The sequence below is a fragment of the Pezoporus wallicus genome, unplaced genomic scaffold, assembly GCF_028554395.1.
Source record: "Pezoporus wallicus isolate ANWC-B61680 ecotype Strahan unplaced genomic scaffold, APGP_CSIRO_Pwel_v1 contig_2348, whole genome shotgun sequence".
Lineage (NCBI taxonomy): Eukaryota > Metazoa > Chordata > Aves > Psittaciformes > Psittacidae > Pezoporus > Pezoporus wallicus.
This window is the reverse complement of record NW_026636985.1, coordinates 157,165-175,198: the sequence shown is the minus strand read 5'-3', so window position 1 is coordinate 175,198 and position 18,034 is coordinate 157,165. Positions and strand designations below refer to the sequence as shown.

At 51.2% G+C, this 18,034-nt stretch overlaps 1 protein-coding gene and 1 long non-coding RNA gene across 3 annotated transcripts in view; one reads left to right on the top strand and one right to left on the bottom strand.

The window, feature by feature from the left end:
• Window positions 1-5,245, top strand: part of LOC130595616 (uncharacterized) — a 96,192-nt gene extending 90,947 nt beyond the window's left edge. The window contains exon 4 of the long non-coding RNA XR_008971352.1: window positions 5,016-5,245. This is a non-coding gene — a long non-coding RNA (uncharacterized LOC130595616). The remainder of the gene's footprint in view (window positions 1-5,015) is intronic.
• Window positions 1-18,034, bottom strand: part of RAB11FIP1 (RAB11 family interacting protein 1) — a 399,061-nt gene that overhangs the window by 239,317 nt on the left and 141,710 nt on the right. The gene's annotated exons all lie outside the window — the stretch shown is intronic.

Here is an 18,034-nt window from a genome sequence, read left to right as displayed (position 1 = left end):
ATGGTGCTTTACACTAAATCTCACCAGTACCCATAACAGTGGGGCTGAGCTGAGTGAGTACGTATGTCCCATTAGCACTTCAGACAGGATGCTCCATCTGTCCCTGCTCTAAGTGCTCCTTTGCCCAGAGTTTCTTGTACCCGTGTTGTTAGTTAAGAGCAGCTTGCACCAGGCACAGGGCAACCACCCTTCCTGCATCAGCAGTAGCCCTGGTCCTCGCTGGGTTAAGGTGCAGGCAGGAGCCTGGTGCTTGGATCATCATGCTGGAGGTGCTGGCTCTTCCTCTGCCTTTCTGCCCACTTCTCACCCTAGTTTCTTAACACCCTCTTCTAGCTTTGGGAAAGGCTGGGTTTGAACAGAGCTTTGGGCACTTTGCACGTACAGGGCTATTACAATCACAATTAATAGTGTTAATCAAAGTGCATTAGTTTTCTGTAAGACTTCCCATTGCCTCTGGCGGGCAGGGGCTCGCCCGTGACCAGGTGTGCCGTGGCCCCAGTGTGTTCCATGTGATTGCCTGCTTGATTCTATGTCGGAAACATGCACTGCTCCAGGAGCACGCTGATGCTCTAACCGAAGGGCACGTTGGCATGTCAAAACTGCAGTGGGAGACCCATGTGTGAATCACGATGCAGCGTGCGTGGGTGAGCACGCGTGGTCACGACCGGCGTTGGCACACGTGTGCTGGGGAGATGCGTCGCTTCCCTCCCATCTTTTTTGGGATCCCTTTGGGCTGTCGCCTTCCCCGTTTTCCTGGAGCGCTGTCGGCACAGCCGAGGAGAATGGGGTAATGAAAGCCGAGCCATACATCCCTGCTTTATGTTTCCAACGGAGCAAGTGTGACTGTCAGGTTGACAAAAGATTGTTTATGTTCAGTGGCGTGAAATGGGGAGCGAGTGCGCGGAGCCGAGCGCGAGGGAGCCTGCCCTGCCCGGGCTGACAGCCCCGCATTCATCCTCCACGCTACAGCAGACAAAGCTCTGGTGCTGCCTGACAGCGGCCATAAATCACCGCTGGGAGATGCTGTACCTACAGCTTACACCATTCCAGATGACAAACACACAATAATCCACACAGCACAGCACTTTTTCTCCCTTCTCTCCCTCTCTCTCTCTCTCTCTCTCCTTCTGACTCGCTGGTGCTCAAGTGATGACAAGAGGCAGCGAGGAAACCTGCAAAGCCTGGAAGTCTCCCTTGGGAAGTGCGGGATGCAGCAGCGGCAGTCACCAGTGGAAATAGGATAAAGCCGTGTCTGAGGGCACAAGAGTAACAGAGGCACCAGTCTGCAAAGGGAGATGTGAAGCAGGAAAGAATCCTCCCTGCTGGGGCAGTTGCAAGGTGGAATGGGGCTGGCAAACCAGTACCAGCACCCAGGGCTGTGGGTTTGCATGGGACAAGGCATGCACAACAGCCTGGAGAAACCTTGCTGGCCCGTGTGCTGCTTACACAGCACTGCCCAGGTTCCTTTTCAATCTAGAAGTGGAAACATGGTCAGTGAAGAAGGAGGCAGTGAAGGGCATGGGGGCAGATGTGCTGCTACCACCCTGGGCTGTATTTTGCCAGGGAAGGGGAAAGAAAGAGGGGTCTATGTGGTGGGACAACCCTTAAATCAATGCATCTTCATTAACAAAAGATCTAATTCATCAAAGTGACAACATCTCTATATCACCTCCTTCCATGGGGGCTGCTGGGGGTTTAGGGTTGGGGATTTTTTCTCTTTCCTTTCTGACAGCTTTGTCTTTCCCACACTCACTTTTATTTTCCCTTTCTGAGGGAGAAGGAATGATGGTGGTGCTTTCCTTGGGAATATGGTCATTCAAGTGACAATTTCCGCCTTACTCCCAAGATAAAGGGATATGTGGGAAAGAGGGGTTGTCTTAGTGAGGTGTGGGTCTGATTCACTGAGAGGTGAGCAGAGGGGTATGCAGCTATGCATGCAGAATTGGGGTTATGCTCTGAAAACACCCCCAGCAGGAGCCGTGGTCATACAGGGATCTCAGCTTTCCTTTGGAAAAGCAGACCCTGAGAGCTTCACGAGATGGCTGGATGACACCTTAAATCCTGAAGTGCATAAAAGAAACCCAACTGGTTTGGTTTGGTTTTAATATCTGAAACCTTGTGGTTCAGGGGCTGGGAGAGCAGGATGCTGAATTGCCCTATAAATACAAGGCCTGTGTCATTCCAGAATTGCTCCGCTGTTCTCAGTGGGCTCACTCTCAGGAAGAGTGAGGTTTGGCCGTGATATAGGGACACAAAAATAGCAATAATAGGAATGAAGCCCCATTCAGCCACTCCTCCCTGCTGCAAGCACGGGAGTGTGACATCCAAGATGCGAAACACAAGCCCTGTCTTGTGGGAAGAAGGAAGCTCAGGAGGTTGCTGGGGTAGAAATCACCAAACCCAACCCAACCAACCAAATCCAACCCAACCAAACCAAACTCTACCAAACCCAAACCAATGAAACCAAACCAATCCCAACTAAACCAATCCCAACCAAACCAAATGCAAACCAACCAAATCTACCAAAGCAAACCCAAACCAACCAAACCAAACCCAACCAAACCAAATGCAAACCAACCAAATCTACCAAACCAAACCCAAACCAAACCAAATCCAAACCAAATCCAACCCAACCAAATCCAACCCAACCAAACTAAACCGTACCAAACCGAAACCAATGGAACCAAACCAAACCCAACCAACCAAATCTAACCAAACCAAACCCTACCAAACCCAAACCAATGAAACCAAACCCAACCCAACCAACCAAATCCAACCCAACCAAACCAAACCCTACCAAACCCAAACCTGTGAAACCAAACCAAGTCCAAACCAACCAAATCCAACCCAACCAAACCAAACCCTACAAAGCCCAAACCAACCAAACCAAACCCAACCAAACCAAATCCAACCCAACCAAATCTACCAAACCAAACCCAACCAAAGCAAACCAAATCCAAACCAACCACATCTGCCAAACCGAACCAACCCCCCCCCCCCAAACCAAATCCAAACCAACCCCACCCAAACCAAACCCAACCAAACCAAGGCAGCTTTGCCTTCGGAGTGCAGCCATCCTCACGGCACCCCAGCCACCAGGAGCTGAAACGGCCGTAAAACGGAGCCATCGTCTGAAGGCTGAACCAGCACATATATCCTGATGTGCTGACAGTACCTGCTTCTCCCATAGCCTAAACTTCTGATGAACCAACGTGCTTCGGAGCGCATTTATACGCAAAGGCGTATAATATGTCCCCTGTATCTAATTATCTGTCAACCTGAGGCAGTTTGTTTTCCAAATCGGCCTCTCGGCTGTGACTTTATGAGGTCGTAAAGCAAACGGTGCCACTCTCGCACAGGAGCGCCAGGAGAGCCTTGGATCAACAAATTACCATCTTTAATGGTGCCTCCTCGTGCACGCTCCAGCCACGGCCCCCGGCCCCCCACAGCAGGGCAGGACTGATCCTTGTGCTGCCTGCTCTGACCCCAGTGCGTGCGTTGTGAAGGTGGGCAGGAGGAGCTCCAGCCCATCAGCTGTGAGAGCAGCAGCACCAGTGAGAGCCGAGGCGTGGATTCCTCTGCCCACGCTGCTCCTGTGATTAATGATAGAAAGGAATTAAAAAGAAAGGGGGGGGGGGGAGAGCGGGTCAACAGCTGAGTGCAAGGCAAGTCGCTAGACAGGGAGTAATTAAGATACTTGGGTAAATATGATTAATAAGCTCAAACTGGCAGGGTGTGCAGTAAACAAGGGCTAACCAGATGGTACCCTTTCCTTCCTGACAATGCTGCAAAAATAGGAAGGAAGGCTCTGGAGCCTCCCAGCGCTCTCGCTCCGGGAGGAGGGAGGATTCAGCACCGAGCCAGGGAGTGAATCACCTGATAGGAATGAGAGACATTTCCCCCTTCATCCCATCCTCCATCCCATCGCTGTCAGGGATGGTGCGAGGGGAAGTCAGCCGGCTGTTCTCACGGTGCCGTGCCACGGACCACGGCATCCAGCTCCTTGCTCAAGCACAGGCTGAGCTTTTGAGCAGTGGGGACAGCAGCAGGAGAGGCCTCAGGATGCTCTGCTGGTATCTGATCTCCAGACAGAACAACTCAGTTTGGAAAGTCCAGCCCGGAGCAGGAGCTCATGGGATCCCTCTCTCCACCCTTCCAGCCATGGCTGGTGGATCATTCCCAGAAAGAGCTGGTCAGAAATCTCCCCCTAAAACACTCCTCTGTCAGAAGATGCCATTTCACCAAAGGTGAAACATTTGCGGAAAAGCACTGATTTTGATGAAATTGCATTTGGAAAGAAAAATCAAAGGAGAAAATCATTTCGATAAGGCCAAAGCATTTCAGTTTGACCTTTGAGGAATTAAATGGCATAGGGTTTTTTTCCATTTCATAAAGCATTTTGTTTCGGTGTACTCTCTCTATATATCTGTAAGAACTATTGAAACCAGGACTAAATGTTGGGATTATCCCAGCGTAGAACCCCAGACTGGTTTGGCTTGGAAGGGACCGTAAATCTCATCCAGCTCCAACCCCCTGCCACGGGCAGGGACCCCTTCCACTAGAGCAGCTTGCTCCAAGCCCCATCCAGCCTGGCCTTTGATGACACATTTCCCATAGTGCAATATTGCAAGAGATTAAGCCCAAATATCCTGCTTTGAAACAGGGAAGGGAAACATGAGGAATTCTTTCCCAAGCCCTGCTGCTGTCCATGGCCGCATCCACACTGGGGCTGCTCCGAGGAGTCAGGGCACTTCAGGCAGTGCCACTTCCCTGTGTGAAGTGTTTCGGCACCTAAGCTCATATGCATCAGAGCAACGTGATGATATGTTGAGGGTCTGCCAGTTTGCATTTGACTATTTACTGTCCAGTACCTTGAAAATAAACCATTTGCCGTGTAACCCCAGGTATTAAGAACAGATGAAATCAGCACTTAGCTCCCAGCTTCCTCAGGACAAGGATCCTCTTTTTCCCCCAGCTGAAAAGTAATGAGAGCAGTAAATGTTTTATCCTTACAGGGAGACAGGCAGAACAAGGGGCGCAGGAGGAAATCTCTGAATCACAAAGATGTCACCCAGGAGCCGCCTGGCACCAGTCTCTGCTCAGCGCTGGGTTTTGCCCACAAGGTCCCCTGCTCACTGCACGTAAGTTGTCTCATTACTGTAGTTCACTTCTCCCAGGCAAGGAGCTTGTCCCTCCACTGTGCCATAGAGCCAAAGTGTCACTTCTCATCTCTCTGGGACTCACCTTCCCTTCCCCAGTAATAACCCAGCATCCGCAGGGCAGGGGCTGTCTGTGCCTGTCTGCACGGACCATGTTTAACACACCAGGGACTGCAGAGGGGCTGTGGATGCTTCCTAAGGTGAAGCGTGAAGTGAGACTTTAGTGGGAGGCTTTGAGGTCCGGCGAGGCCACAGGAGCAGCCGGTGCCTCGGAGGCGGCACGGGAGGGATTAAAGATAAAGAAGAAATTCCAGCTCATTGGCAGGGCACATATTTTTCCAATATAAAAGCAAATGGGGGAACCCTTAAATAAATTGGCTCTATAAAAACGTCCTTTTGTATTACGGCCTCACCTTTTCAGGGGGGGAAACACCAAGGTTTATTTTCATGGCTCCCGAATAAAAACATCACTGGTGCTTCGTAATTCCCCAGAACCAACAAGCAGTCCATTGCTATTTGAAAGACACGGGCCCCCCTCGGTCTCCACCATCCGCCCGACTGCACGAGCAGCTGCCATGGAATTACAAGTCCTCGTCACAAGTGCGGAGAAACAAGTTGTGGCATTTAGGAAAGGTCTGCAAAAATAGGTGTCAGACCTTAACTAATAGTGATTGTCCTTCCATTCTGCTGTAATTTACATTTAATTCACACATTTCATTTCCATTTAAAATATGATTACAGTGTTTTGAAGCACATCTCACCTGTCCCCTCCGATTACGGCAGGATGGAAATAACACGAAGCAGCAGGAGGAGCGGGGCTGGCTGCCCCGGGTCTGGAGGAGGGATGGTGAGCACATGGGGCTGTTCTTGGAGCTGGAGCAGGGACCGAGGGACACACCAGACACACAGCCCTGTCCCACCTTCTTACTGCACGCAGGTCATTCTAGCTGCAGGGTTTTAAGCACCAGCAAACACTGATCAGAACTGCCAACAGAGAGAACTGGGCTGGAGAGAAGGCAGCTCTCCAGGCTGTGTTTTTCCATGCTTTCTTCATGGAATACACAAGTTTAGCCCTGTCACATGCAGACAGTTCCAGTGCCACCCCCTCTCCATTGGGATTCGGGGAAGGAAAAGTTTCCCTCCTCCTGCTGAGGTCTGTCACAAGCTCCTTTAAACACAAAAACTCTTGGCTAGAACATAAATCAGGCTCCCCCTCCCCACCACGTCCCCATCCCGCGTCTCCCCCGCGCCGAGAAGGCACAGACATGCTGATGAATATCTGCTACGTGTAGGGGAAAACAACAACCCCGTAAACAGTATTATTAACCCATGGGCTGGCAATAAATCAGCGTGAGAAGGTGACCTCAGCAATGCTGGAGTAATCCTGTGTGTCAGGGTAAATTTATGAGGCCAATTTTATTGGCCTGTATGACCCAGGCTCCTTGGAGATGTCTCAGTAACAAATCCAATCCATATCATTTATTAGCTTTGTACAGTGTCAGCTTGAAGCATAGGAGGGATCCCATTAAAACATACCGCTCCCTCTGCAGAAGATGGGCACAACTAAGCTGGTGGATAATTGTTGGCTGCAAGGGGCCCCTGATTAAGAAATGGCTCGTTGCAGCTTTGCTCTCAGGTCCATAAAGCTTGCCCTGGATGGAAGCACCAGGGTTTGGGTTTGTGCTGCCTGCCCCTTTTCCCCCCTGCCCGCACTGGGCTGGGTGCAGCTCGCCAGGAGCAGCAGCAGGCAGGGTTTGGCCACCGGGACAGAGGTGATGCACTCCAGGGAGTTCCCTGCTGAATTCCATCCTTTCCCCAGGTTCCACCGGTGCTGGACAAGAATCTGGTGGCCCTCAGGGCTGGGGAAGATGCAGGGGCCATGGAGTTGCAGTGGGAGGTTGCAGGGATGCAGCGATGCAGGGATCTTGTGGATGCATCTTGGATTGATACTGCAATGAGGGGGCCAGAGAAGGGATTTGAAAGCTGTTAGTGGCTGAAACTCCTCCTTGGAGGAGGGAAACTGCTTGCAGGAGGGGAGGGATCCTTCAGCTGGGCCCTCTGGGTAGAGCTGACAGAAAGCTCCATTTGCATATTAGATATTGGGAAGAAATCCTTTACTGTGAGGGTGCTGAGGCACTGGCACAGGGTGCCCAGAGAAGCTGTGGCTGCCCCATCCCTGGCAGTGCTCAAGGCCAGGTTGGACACAGGGGCATGGAGCAAGCTGCTCTAGTGGAAGGGGTCCCTGCCCGTGGCAGGGGTTGGAACTGGATGAGCTTTAAGGTCCTTTCCACCCAAACCACCCCATGATCCCATGATTCAGTTGGGAATGGTGGACCTGGCAGCGTGTGCATCGTGCCCAGCACCCTGGTGACGGAGCGATCGCGCCTTCGCACCAGCGCCTCCCGGGTCTGATCCCTGTTGGCTCACCAGAGTCTGGTGGAGGCAGTTTAAGTCTGTTTGACTGTCCCTGTCATCATAAGGTTTACGGATGGTTAATTTATTCTTTATAGCACAGTCATTGATGGCTGTTAAATCACAAATGAGAGCCAATAAAGGGTGAATTGCAGCTGAAATTACACTGTTTATATGACAGCAGAGTGCTGGCTAAAAGATTCATATGCCGCTGATGAAGTACGTTATAAATTTTAATTACCATAGTTTGTACAAATGACATGTTTGAAATGCTATTGAGTAATGTGACCCTGATAATGAAACTATAAAATAAATCATTAACTTTCTGAATGAGCTTTTTTATTTCCATGCTGCATGAAGTAAACTTTCCAATTTATTCCATTGCAGCCTTCTTCTGGAGGAAAAAAAAGCACGGAGAGAAGAGTCCTCTTCACTCAGAGGGATGCTGACAAGCAAGCCAAAGGAGGGATGAGCAGGACCATGTCAGAAACAACGTCAGAAGACTGGCCAAAACCAGCCCAAGCTCCCAGCCTGCTTGTGAATTCACCCTGGATAATACAGGATGATGCTTTGCTCCTGCAGCCACGACCAGCCCAGCTGCAGGAGCGCAGAGGTAAGAGCAGGGCTTGAGAACCAGCTGTAAAAATCACAAGCCCGCACAAGAGGAGATCTCCATTCAAATCAGAGCACAATTGGAACTCACTCATTGGCTGGGGGCTTTGCAGCCCCAGTCACTGGGGATCATCTTGCCTTTCTCTTTGAGCTCCCTGCATCTGCCAAGAGTGAAGGTGCCTGAGCCCCCGGCTGCTCAACACAGATAATTCCCTGCATAGGGCTGACAAGGTGAGTTTCAGCCCAGCAAGGGGTTTCTTGGGGCCTGCCTGGGGAAGGAAGCACAGACTGGGCTGTTACTGACCCAGCATCCTTCAGTCTAGCTCAAGAAAAGGGGGTGCTTCTTAAACCCTTCTGGAATTACACCATTATCAGGTTGTTACCTTATTTTATTATCATACGTTATTTTTTAAGGGATACAGAGCACAAAACAAGCTAAGAGGGTGCCAGAGCTGCTTTCACATCCCTTTGCAGAGGGGTGAGCCAAACACCAAGGCACCTTGTCCCTGGGTGCCCACGCTCCCCTGGCCCCCAGAGCAAAGGGCTCCCAGGCCCTCCTCCAGAAGGCCCACCAGGTCTGGGGCTTTTGGCATGAGTCACCAGCATCACTGGCTTCATCCTCGTCTCGTGTGACCCATAATAACATGGTTCCTTGTGAGGAGCTAGGGATGAATCTTCGAGACATCAGCTGCCTGTGCTTAGGGTCCCCATGTGCATGAATCCTTATGCATGGAGATGCAGCAGATCCGTGGCTGGATGCCTGGATCCAGTCCTCCTTCCTATCCTCTTCCCCCTGCCACCTCTCTCCACATCTCTGCCCACTCCACACCAGAGGACCCATGCAATGAATTCAGATCCTGCCCAGTGGGTTTAAGTTGGCCGAAGCATGTTGGGTGGCCAGTTCGGGTACCCACAGCCAGGCCTGGTGCTCCTTATGGCAGAAGCACCCATTCTGTGGCCACAGCCACCCCACCATCTCTCACTGCAGACCTCTCCAGGCCTTTTTCCCTCCCCAAAAGTGTTTGGAGTTGGAGGGCTTTTAACACCTGATTTTGTCTTATCAGCCAGACTGAAACTATTTCCAAGCAGGCTGCTCATGCCGCACTACTTACCATTAAAAGAAAGGACCACATTATTGCTGTTATAAACCATTGATTAAGGTTTATAATAGCAATAATCCCCTCGAAATTCATTGTTACTGCAGTTAATGACCAGTTTATTAGAGCGTTAACCATCCTTGGCAATGGGCTGAGTCGTTTAATGCTGGTAACGACCAATTTCTCAAGGGTTATTGCTTAAATAACAAGCCTTTGTTAGATATATGTTCAACCACCAGATACTGCTCCAGCTGGAACCTTCTCCTGTGAAATAATTGTTAATTATTTCCTCCAAGTTTTGCCACCATGCCTCCAAGTTTCAGCTGGGAAGAGTTTGTGAGGGTGCGAAGTGGCAGAGATGCTGAGAGCCCAGGCTGGGCAAGGCAAGGGAAGCAGCCAGAGCCATCACCCAGAGGGATGCGGGTGTAGGAGTTGTGGTTTATGAGGCTTTTTCCCTCTTCTGTCACCCGTGACTGTCCCAGCCCTGGACATGTCCACCCCAGCCACCCACTGTGCTTTGCAGAGGCACGAGCTCGAGCTGGAAGCAGTGAAGCCTCCAGGGATGAGCCCAAGCACTGCAGCGAGCCGCCCAAAGGAGAGGCACCAAAGCTCTCCCTCCCTTCCCTTACATTAACATGATCTGAACGTTTCATGGCATTAACTATGTCCTATCGTGTCACGTTAGGATCATCCTGTAACAGCATTCATTTTGCCTGACATGATCTGAAAGGTATAGATACGATTACCCTTTAATTGTGTCGTATTAGCAAAAATAAATACTGATAACAGGGCAAGGCTGACGCAAAACGATGCCAAATCCCCGGGAACAGGATGGGATTCCTGTTGCCCGAAGTGCTCAGACTCCTGCAGGCTTCAAGACAAGGGTGTTTAATGGGACAGTGGAGAAGAGCTGGAAGGGGAATCCCTTTTGCTGTCTCTAAAGCTGGGTGCTGGCTGCGCTGCTGGGTCCTCACTGCAGCTCCTTCCCCTCTGCACAGCCCTCAGGTCCTGTAAACCCTCAGCCAGGATAAAAGGATCCATGAGCTTTTCCCTTCCAGACACTCACCCCAAATGCCTTCTCTCCAGCTGGCTTTAACAAGCTTTGTGATGAAAAAACATATCCCTGCATCACCCCCAGAATATTCCATTTCCACAACATTTAAATTTCAGGTTTTCCTGATTTGCCTTAAGAAACACAATGAAATCTAAATTTGGGGGATTAGGTGAAGCCTGAATGATGCTAGGTTTGGTGTTGGTGCTCCCCTCCCTCCTTTTGCTCTTTGTTCCTAAGTTGATGGGGTCTGTGAGGTTGGTACCTGTGTAAAAACAAAGGAAAAGGGAAGGAGGAGTTACTCCAAAATCTGGGAGTTTAAGTCCTGCTTTTGGCAGTGAGATGCTGATCTTATCCCGTGATGCTTCAGGCTCTTCCAGTCCCCCGAGGAGGTGGGAATCTACCTAAAATAAGTTATAAAGGGGACAGTATGAACTGTAAAAACTTTTTTCCCCCCTCTATAGGCAGGAGTTACCACTTTGCATCTCCACCATCACCCACCACAGCTCACTGGTACCCAGCAGCTTCAAGACAACTCCTGGCTGGGAAAAGCAAGAGGTGCCGAGCTGCGCCGGCTGCTTTGTTGCGGCCGCGGTCCAGCCAAGGCTGGGTCTGCCTCTGGTCCCTGTCACCACTGCTGCAGGGATTTGTGTGAGCATCCGTGTTATTTTAGAGATAATGTGAGCAGAGTGGAGCATGTCACAGGATAATGGTCTCCTGCTGCTAGGCTGTTCTTGGCATTTATCAAAAAATGACACCAGAGGGAATATGCTCAAGGGAGCCGAGGTGTTGATTCGATGACTGCTATTTCGTGATAAAAGTTAGCAGAAATAAAAATGAATCAGTCACAAAACTGCTTATTTATAGCTGTGCCCGGCCCAGAAGGGGATCCCTGGGAAAGGCAGGGTGATGGAGCTCGCTGCACGCCCCGGCACCGGCATCGCCTTCCCGGCAGCAGCTTTGCCAGAGGAACAGCATCACATGGTCCCACCACCCCCAGAACCCACTGTGGGCAGAGGAGGGGCTCAGTGCAGAGAGGGGGGAGCAGGTCTGGGGGATAAAGTCATTTGAGGTTGCTCTGAGCTGATTTTCTGGCTCCCGGGACAGCGTTTGAGCAAGCTGTTGATAGGCTGAGAAAGTTGGGGCTGTTCAGCCTGGAGAAGAGAAGGTTGCATGGAGACCTCAGAGCAGCTTCCAGTATCTGAAGGGGGCCTATAGGGATGCTGGGGAGGGACTCTTCATTAGGGACTGTAGTGACAGGACAAGGGGTAACGGCTTCAAACTGAAACAGGGGAAGTTTAGATTGGATCTAAGGAAGAAGTTCTTCACTCTGAGGGTGGTGAGGCACTGGAATGGGTTGCCCAGGGAGGTTGTGAATGCTCCATCCCTGGCAGTGTTCAAGGCCAGGCTGGACAAGGCCTTGGGTGCCATGGTTTAGTGTGAGGTGTCCCTGCCCACGGCAGGGGGGTTGGAACTGGATGATCTCAAGGTACTTTCCAACCCTAACTATTCTATGATTCTGTGGTTCTAAGCACAGATGACAGGGTGGGGGTGATGTCCTGTGCTCCTCAGTGCTGCGCCCTGAAAGTGCCCCCAGAGCAAAAACTGGGTGGCATTCCCTGGATTTCATAGAATCCCAGAGTGGTTTGTGTTGGAAACGACCTTAAAGCTCATCCAGTTCCAATCTCCTGCCATGGGCAGGGACACCTTCCACTAGAGCAGCTTGCTCCAAGCCCCTGTGTCCAACCTGGCCTTGAACACTGCCAGGGATGGGGCAGCCACAGCTTCTCTGTGCGCCCTGAGGATGCCTCAACACCCTCACAGGGAAGAGCTGCTACTTCAGGTCTCATCCGCTCCACACATCCCCCCTCCACCTCTGTGTCTCTTGGCAAACACAACCCCAAACCCATTTGCACAATGCGAACAAGCCAAAGCACTTCCCATGTTTTGCCTAAAACCAAATATTTTGAGCAAAACGTCTAATCACAGGTCTGCTATTAAGTGAAATATCCTGGCTCGAGGCAGCTCATCGTGGCTACGGCGCTAAGTTAAACACGCGGCTCTTTAAGGCAAGGAAAACAAGGTGGGATTTGGGTTTCCAGCCCAGCCCATCAAAGGCACCTCCAGCTAAAGGCTTCCACTTTATCAAGGTGAACAAATTAGGCAGCTGATTGTGGCTGGGGCCAAGTTCTGGGCTGTTTCCAGCCCGATGGTCTGGTTTTGTTATCTCAGCTGTGGGCAGGGAGGAGAGGAGGAGGAGGAGGAGGGCAGAAGAAGGACGCTGCAGCACCTGGGTCCGTTGGCTCTCCGTGTAATAGGAAACAACAGGGGCCACAGGGGACGCGTCGCTCTTTTCCACCTACATGTTATTCCAGCCATAAATCCGAGTGACCAGCTTGAACTTTTCCCAATTGACATGTTTACAAGGGACGTCCGCATTTGACAGGAAAATTAAGCGTATCAATCACTTCACGAGCTGCTTAATGAATGGCGCTCCCATCTCCCTGGGTCTGTGCCTGGTAGCACAATTTATTGATCAAGTGTGCTTTCGGACGGGCCAGATGTTGCTGTGCCTCCATCCTCAAAGGCCTGGCCAGGGTTTAGGACGAGGTCATTTTCTCCAGCAGACCCCCAAGTTCCCTTTGCTGTCTTCTGTTTTCTCCGTCTTTCTCTCCCTTTCCCCCCCTGCCCCAACCCCACCAGAACAAAGAGAGCAGATGCGGGCTCGGGGCCCCTCACACCCACTCAGACATATGGAAGCGATCTCCTCTGTCTTTGTAATTACACAGGAGCTTGCTTTTCAATGGCTCCGGGTTTTATTGCACAGAAACCAACCAATTCCAACATAAAACATTTTTATGGCTTCTCCTCCAGGGGCTCCTTGGCCAGGACCTGTATAAAAGCACCCAGGACCCCCGACAGCTGCCTGGGCAATGTGGGAACCCTCAAGATCCCCTCCCCAGAACAGGCAGGAGGCAGAGGGAGGAAGGCTCAGGTGAGGTGCAAAGATAGGAGTCAGATCCCCCAGGAAAACCTCACAGCTTTGGAAGGCAGCAGGGAGCACAGAATAGTCCTCAAACCTTCATGGGATCCATAAATAAACCCTGGTTGTGTTTGCCTTCCTGGGATGGGTCCGAAATCCCACCTGTGAATGTGTTTGTAAAAGCCCCTTTTGTTTGGACATCTAAAGACACTCATAAGGTTGCACTGGGATGGGAGATGCTCAGCCTGTCTCTGTTACTGACCATGGCAATGGGATGGAGGATGCTCAGTCCTGTATCTCTGTTGCTGACCGTGGCAGTGGGATGGAGGATGCTCAGTCCTGTATCTCTGTTGCTGACCATGGCAGTGGGATGGAGGATGCTCACTCCTGTATCTCTGTTGCTGACCATGGCAATGGGATGGAGAATGCTCAGTCCTGTATCTGTGTTACTGACCGTGGTAGTGGGATGGAGGATGCTCAGTCCTGTATCTGTGTTACTGACCGTGGTAGTGGGATGGAGGATGCTCAGTCCTGTATCTGTGTTACTGACCGTGGCAGTGGGATGGAGGATGCTCAGTCCTGTATCTGTGTTACTGACCGTGGCAGTGGGATGGAGGATGCTCAGTCCTGTATCTGTGTTACTGACCGTGGCAGTGGGATGGAGGATGCTCAGTCCTGTATCTGTGTTACTGACCGTGGCAGTGGGATGGAGGATGCTCAGTCCTGTATCTGTGTTACTGACCGTGGCAGTGGGATGGAGGATGCTCAGTCCTGTATCTCTGTTACTGACCGTGGCAGTGGGATGGAGGATGCTCAGTCCTGTATGTTGCTGACCGTGGCAGTGGGATGGAGGATGCACATGGAGGATGCGCACACCCCAGCAGCCACAGGGAGGGTGCACTGGGTTTTCCCACAGTGCCGAATGCAACCTTTCCTTGTCTCATGCAGTGCAGGATGAGGTGGATATGCTGTCAGCTTGTTTTCAGGAGAGCTTGGTAAAACAATGGCAGAATTGCTCTGCAATCTAATGGAGTTAAAAAACCCCTACCCTATAGCACACCGTGAATAGTCCAACATGCAAAGATGACAATTTAAGTGTTTAAAATGTACTCAAGGTAATTCCAAACAAATTTTAAAGCCATTTCAGACTATAAAACCCCTCAGCTAAATCATTGGTTATATGGTGGCAGTGCTTATGTTGCAAAATAGCCCTGGCACGAAAAGGAAGGTTGAAAAGATTGCCAGTTACTCCTTATAAATGACTTATTCCTACAGCAAAGCTGGGGTTGGGGGAGCCTCCAGGTAAAGGCCTGGCTCTTTGGTCACTTCATGCCCAGCTCAGTGAGGAGCTCTTGGGGGCTGGCTTTGATTTGTTGAGCTCTTTGAAGGCATTGATGTTCTTCCAGCGCTGATGTCATGGCACAGCTCTGGCTCTATCCCTCCTGCTCCTCCGGGAGCCTCCTCCTCCTCCCAGACATTTTAAGGAAGCCCAAAGTCTCAGCTTGTCCCTGCTGCAAACCCACCCCAATCGCTTGCAGTGGAGCTGGGGGGCCAAATTGCCCCCCAAGGAGCACTGGAGCTGCAGGGAAGGGTGGCCCTGGTTGATGTCTCTCCCAGTGTGCTTTATTCCAGGCCATCCCACAGCCTCCGCCTGCCCCCGGAGCCGTCTCGCAGCCATGCAGATCCTTTCGCTGGGTGTCCCGTGTTTCACACCCTGCCAGTGGATTCAACCCACTGGGAAGCTGCGAAGAGCAGTAAAAGTTTATTCCCTTCCCCACACTTCTGGGCTCCCAACTTTTTCTCCCGCGTGTTCATGCCCTGATTTGAGCAGGCGACACCATCTTGCTCGCTCTTCCCTTCCTCTTTGCCTTTCACCAAACAGATGTAACTATTTATTCCTTATGTCCCAGTTTTCCTGTAATTTCATAAAGTGCAAATTTGCTGTCCTGCTCCCAAATGCCGAGTCGGTGGTTTGTCATAACAGTCATCAGTAACTGTCGCTTTCTGCCTGGGGCTTAATTAACCCACTCTCTCATTAGCATGTCCATGCAGTTGTAAGGAATGAAAGCCTGATTATTTTCTACAACAGTCGCAGCCAATTACTGCACTGAAATGGAACCACATTAATCAAATCTTTAGTACAGTGGCAAATTCAGAGATATCAGATTGCAAAAGACTGCAAACCTAATATGTCACTGTCACTGGAGCTACGCAGGCATTTAGCGAATTGCATTAAATAGATGGCTTCGCTGAAACCGCATGAATTTAATATGTGATGGGATCTGGAAGCTATTAGTGTGACATGGCAAAGTACTGGGAGCTTGGCAGCTCTGGACTTTATCCATGAACTCAGGAAACTCATGGAAAAACTTGTGTGTGTGTGTGTGTGTAGCAAAACCTGTTTCAGGAACAGGCGGTAGTGAAAGCACAAGCGCAAACTGGCCCCAACCAGGCTGCAGTGAGTCCTTGCTGCTGGTTTGCACTGGAGCAGGCCTGGAGGGGAAGGAGGGACATGAGGACCCATCCTGCTCTCACTGGCCAGCCTGGCCTCGCAGCCGGTGCTTTGGGAGCAGCTGGACCCTGTAATAAACCATGTACAGGGAATCCCAGGCACAGGAACGTCCGGGCAGCTCCATGGGTTTCCAGCTCCATGCGTGTCCCCGGCACTGGGGAGCTGCTGGAGGAGGGATCTTTCCCCATGGATCTCCACAACCAGTTTCCTGCTGCCAGCCCCTTTCTCAACAGCTCTCGGCTCCGTCCCGCTTGTGGTTTGCTCCCTCTTGCATCGCCTTGGCCGCGTTTGCCTTGTCCCTGCCAGAGGTGTCAGCTCTGGTTTGGCCCATGCCTCGGGCTCTCCCTGCTTTATCCCATCGGCTGCAGGAGCTCCCGGTGGAAATCCCTCCTCTTTTCTGGCAACGGCTTGGGGTGTCTTTGCTTCAGAGGCTGCAGCTCAGGGTGCCAGTGCTGTTACAGCAGCAACAAGTCAGCCTCAGCTCAAGCGTGAGCTAAGAGGCATTTTCCATCCCTGCCCGGGGGCATTTTCCATCTCTCTCCATTGATTTTCTTTCCTCTGGCTCCTAGAGCACCTGGGCCCACCCCATGTTGCAGGTCTCAAGAAACAGCAGTCGCAGGTATGAGGGAAGGATGCGAGGATGGGCGCAATCCAAAGTTCAGAGGGGGACAGCCTGCATTGTCCTTGTGCACCTCTTTGACCCGACACCTCCTGTTCCCAGTGGCAGTGCCGGCATTCCCAGTGCCAGAGGAGAAGCAGCTGGTTCCAAGGCAGCTTCCCCAGTGCTGGCCAGGCACTGGAGCCCCAAGAGAAGGAGGAGAGTTTTCAAAGCCACGTTTTAAGGGCTCCATTTGTAGCTCTTCCCATGTTCCCAAACAGCGGCTGGGGGGGGAAATTCACACCGTGGGTCCGGGTCACTGCGAAATGTGATGGGAAGCTGGGATGTATTCCTTCCTTAGTCTGGATCCTTCCTGTGCCAGGTTGGCATCACAGCAGCCTTCAGCACATCCCTGGGCTTCACCCTCGCCAGCCTGAAAACCAAGCCCCTCCGATGGAGCCGTCCAACGGGAGCATCCCCCCCGTGCCCACCGCAGCACGAGCTGCTCCGTGCACCGGGGAAGGCAGCGGATGCTGACAGCGGTGACTGATGAGTCTCTGTAGTCAGGCTCTGCTCTTACACAAACTGCCTTCATCAGCAAGTTGCCGCCTCCATCAGTTAATCTTCCTGCAAAAGGTGCACTCCCGGTACGTTTGTACGTTTCCTCTCCCAGTAACCTAATCTACCATCTAGTTTATGCATACATGCTCTGAGGGGTTTTTTATATATATATATGTTTTTTTTCTAAGCAATCAATCTGTGCAGCTCAGAGCTGCAACTGAATTTAAATACCAGGGTTTTCATTATCTCCAACACAGGAAAAAGAAAGAGGGGGAGAGGGACACTGGAAATAGAGGGACATAAATTCCCATCTCTTGAACAATATATTTGAAGGTGTGCGTATTTCTGCAACCATATAATCCTAGTGTATTACACAAAATCTTCTTCTGCGGTAGGAATATATGTGCACAGGAGGTTGCAGAGTCCCTTTGACTGCAGTTTCGTGATCCTTCCCACTGTCTTGTGATGTATTTGAGTAGTCTGGAACTACTTCATAAGATTTGCACTGCATTGCCTTGTAAAAACCCCCTGAAGAGACTTAGATCCTGTTCTGCTGGGGAGATGCACACACAGACAGAGCTCTCCCTACTAGGAACCAGACCTGAAGCATAGGGATGGGGACTGGAGTAGAGGGGAGGGGAAGGAGCAGCACCAAATGCACCCAGTGCATTTGGGAATGCACCTTGTAGCTCCATTGCAGTGAATTTGGGAATGGCCACATTCTCTCCTAAAATTTCAATTAGAAAAAGAAAGAAATGATTCCTGGGTTGGGTTATCTGGACCTCTGGTGCTGTAAGAGCAGACCCCCCCAGTACATGGGTGCAAATGCCCTTGTGCAATCAATCACAGTTGCTGTGCAGTGCTTGCGGGTACAGCTCTGGGATGCAATGCTCTGGGCAGTGAGGGGGAAGCCTTGTCCCAGCTCAGCCCTCTTCCCATGGGATCAGGCCACTGCTTCGGCTCAGGGATGTCTCTGTGTCTCCAGGCTGAGCTGAGCTGAGCTTCAGTTCCCACTGTTGGGGTTCCCACTGAAAAGGGTATCCCAAAAC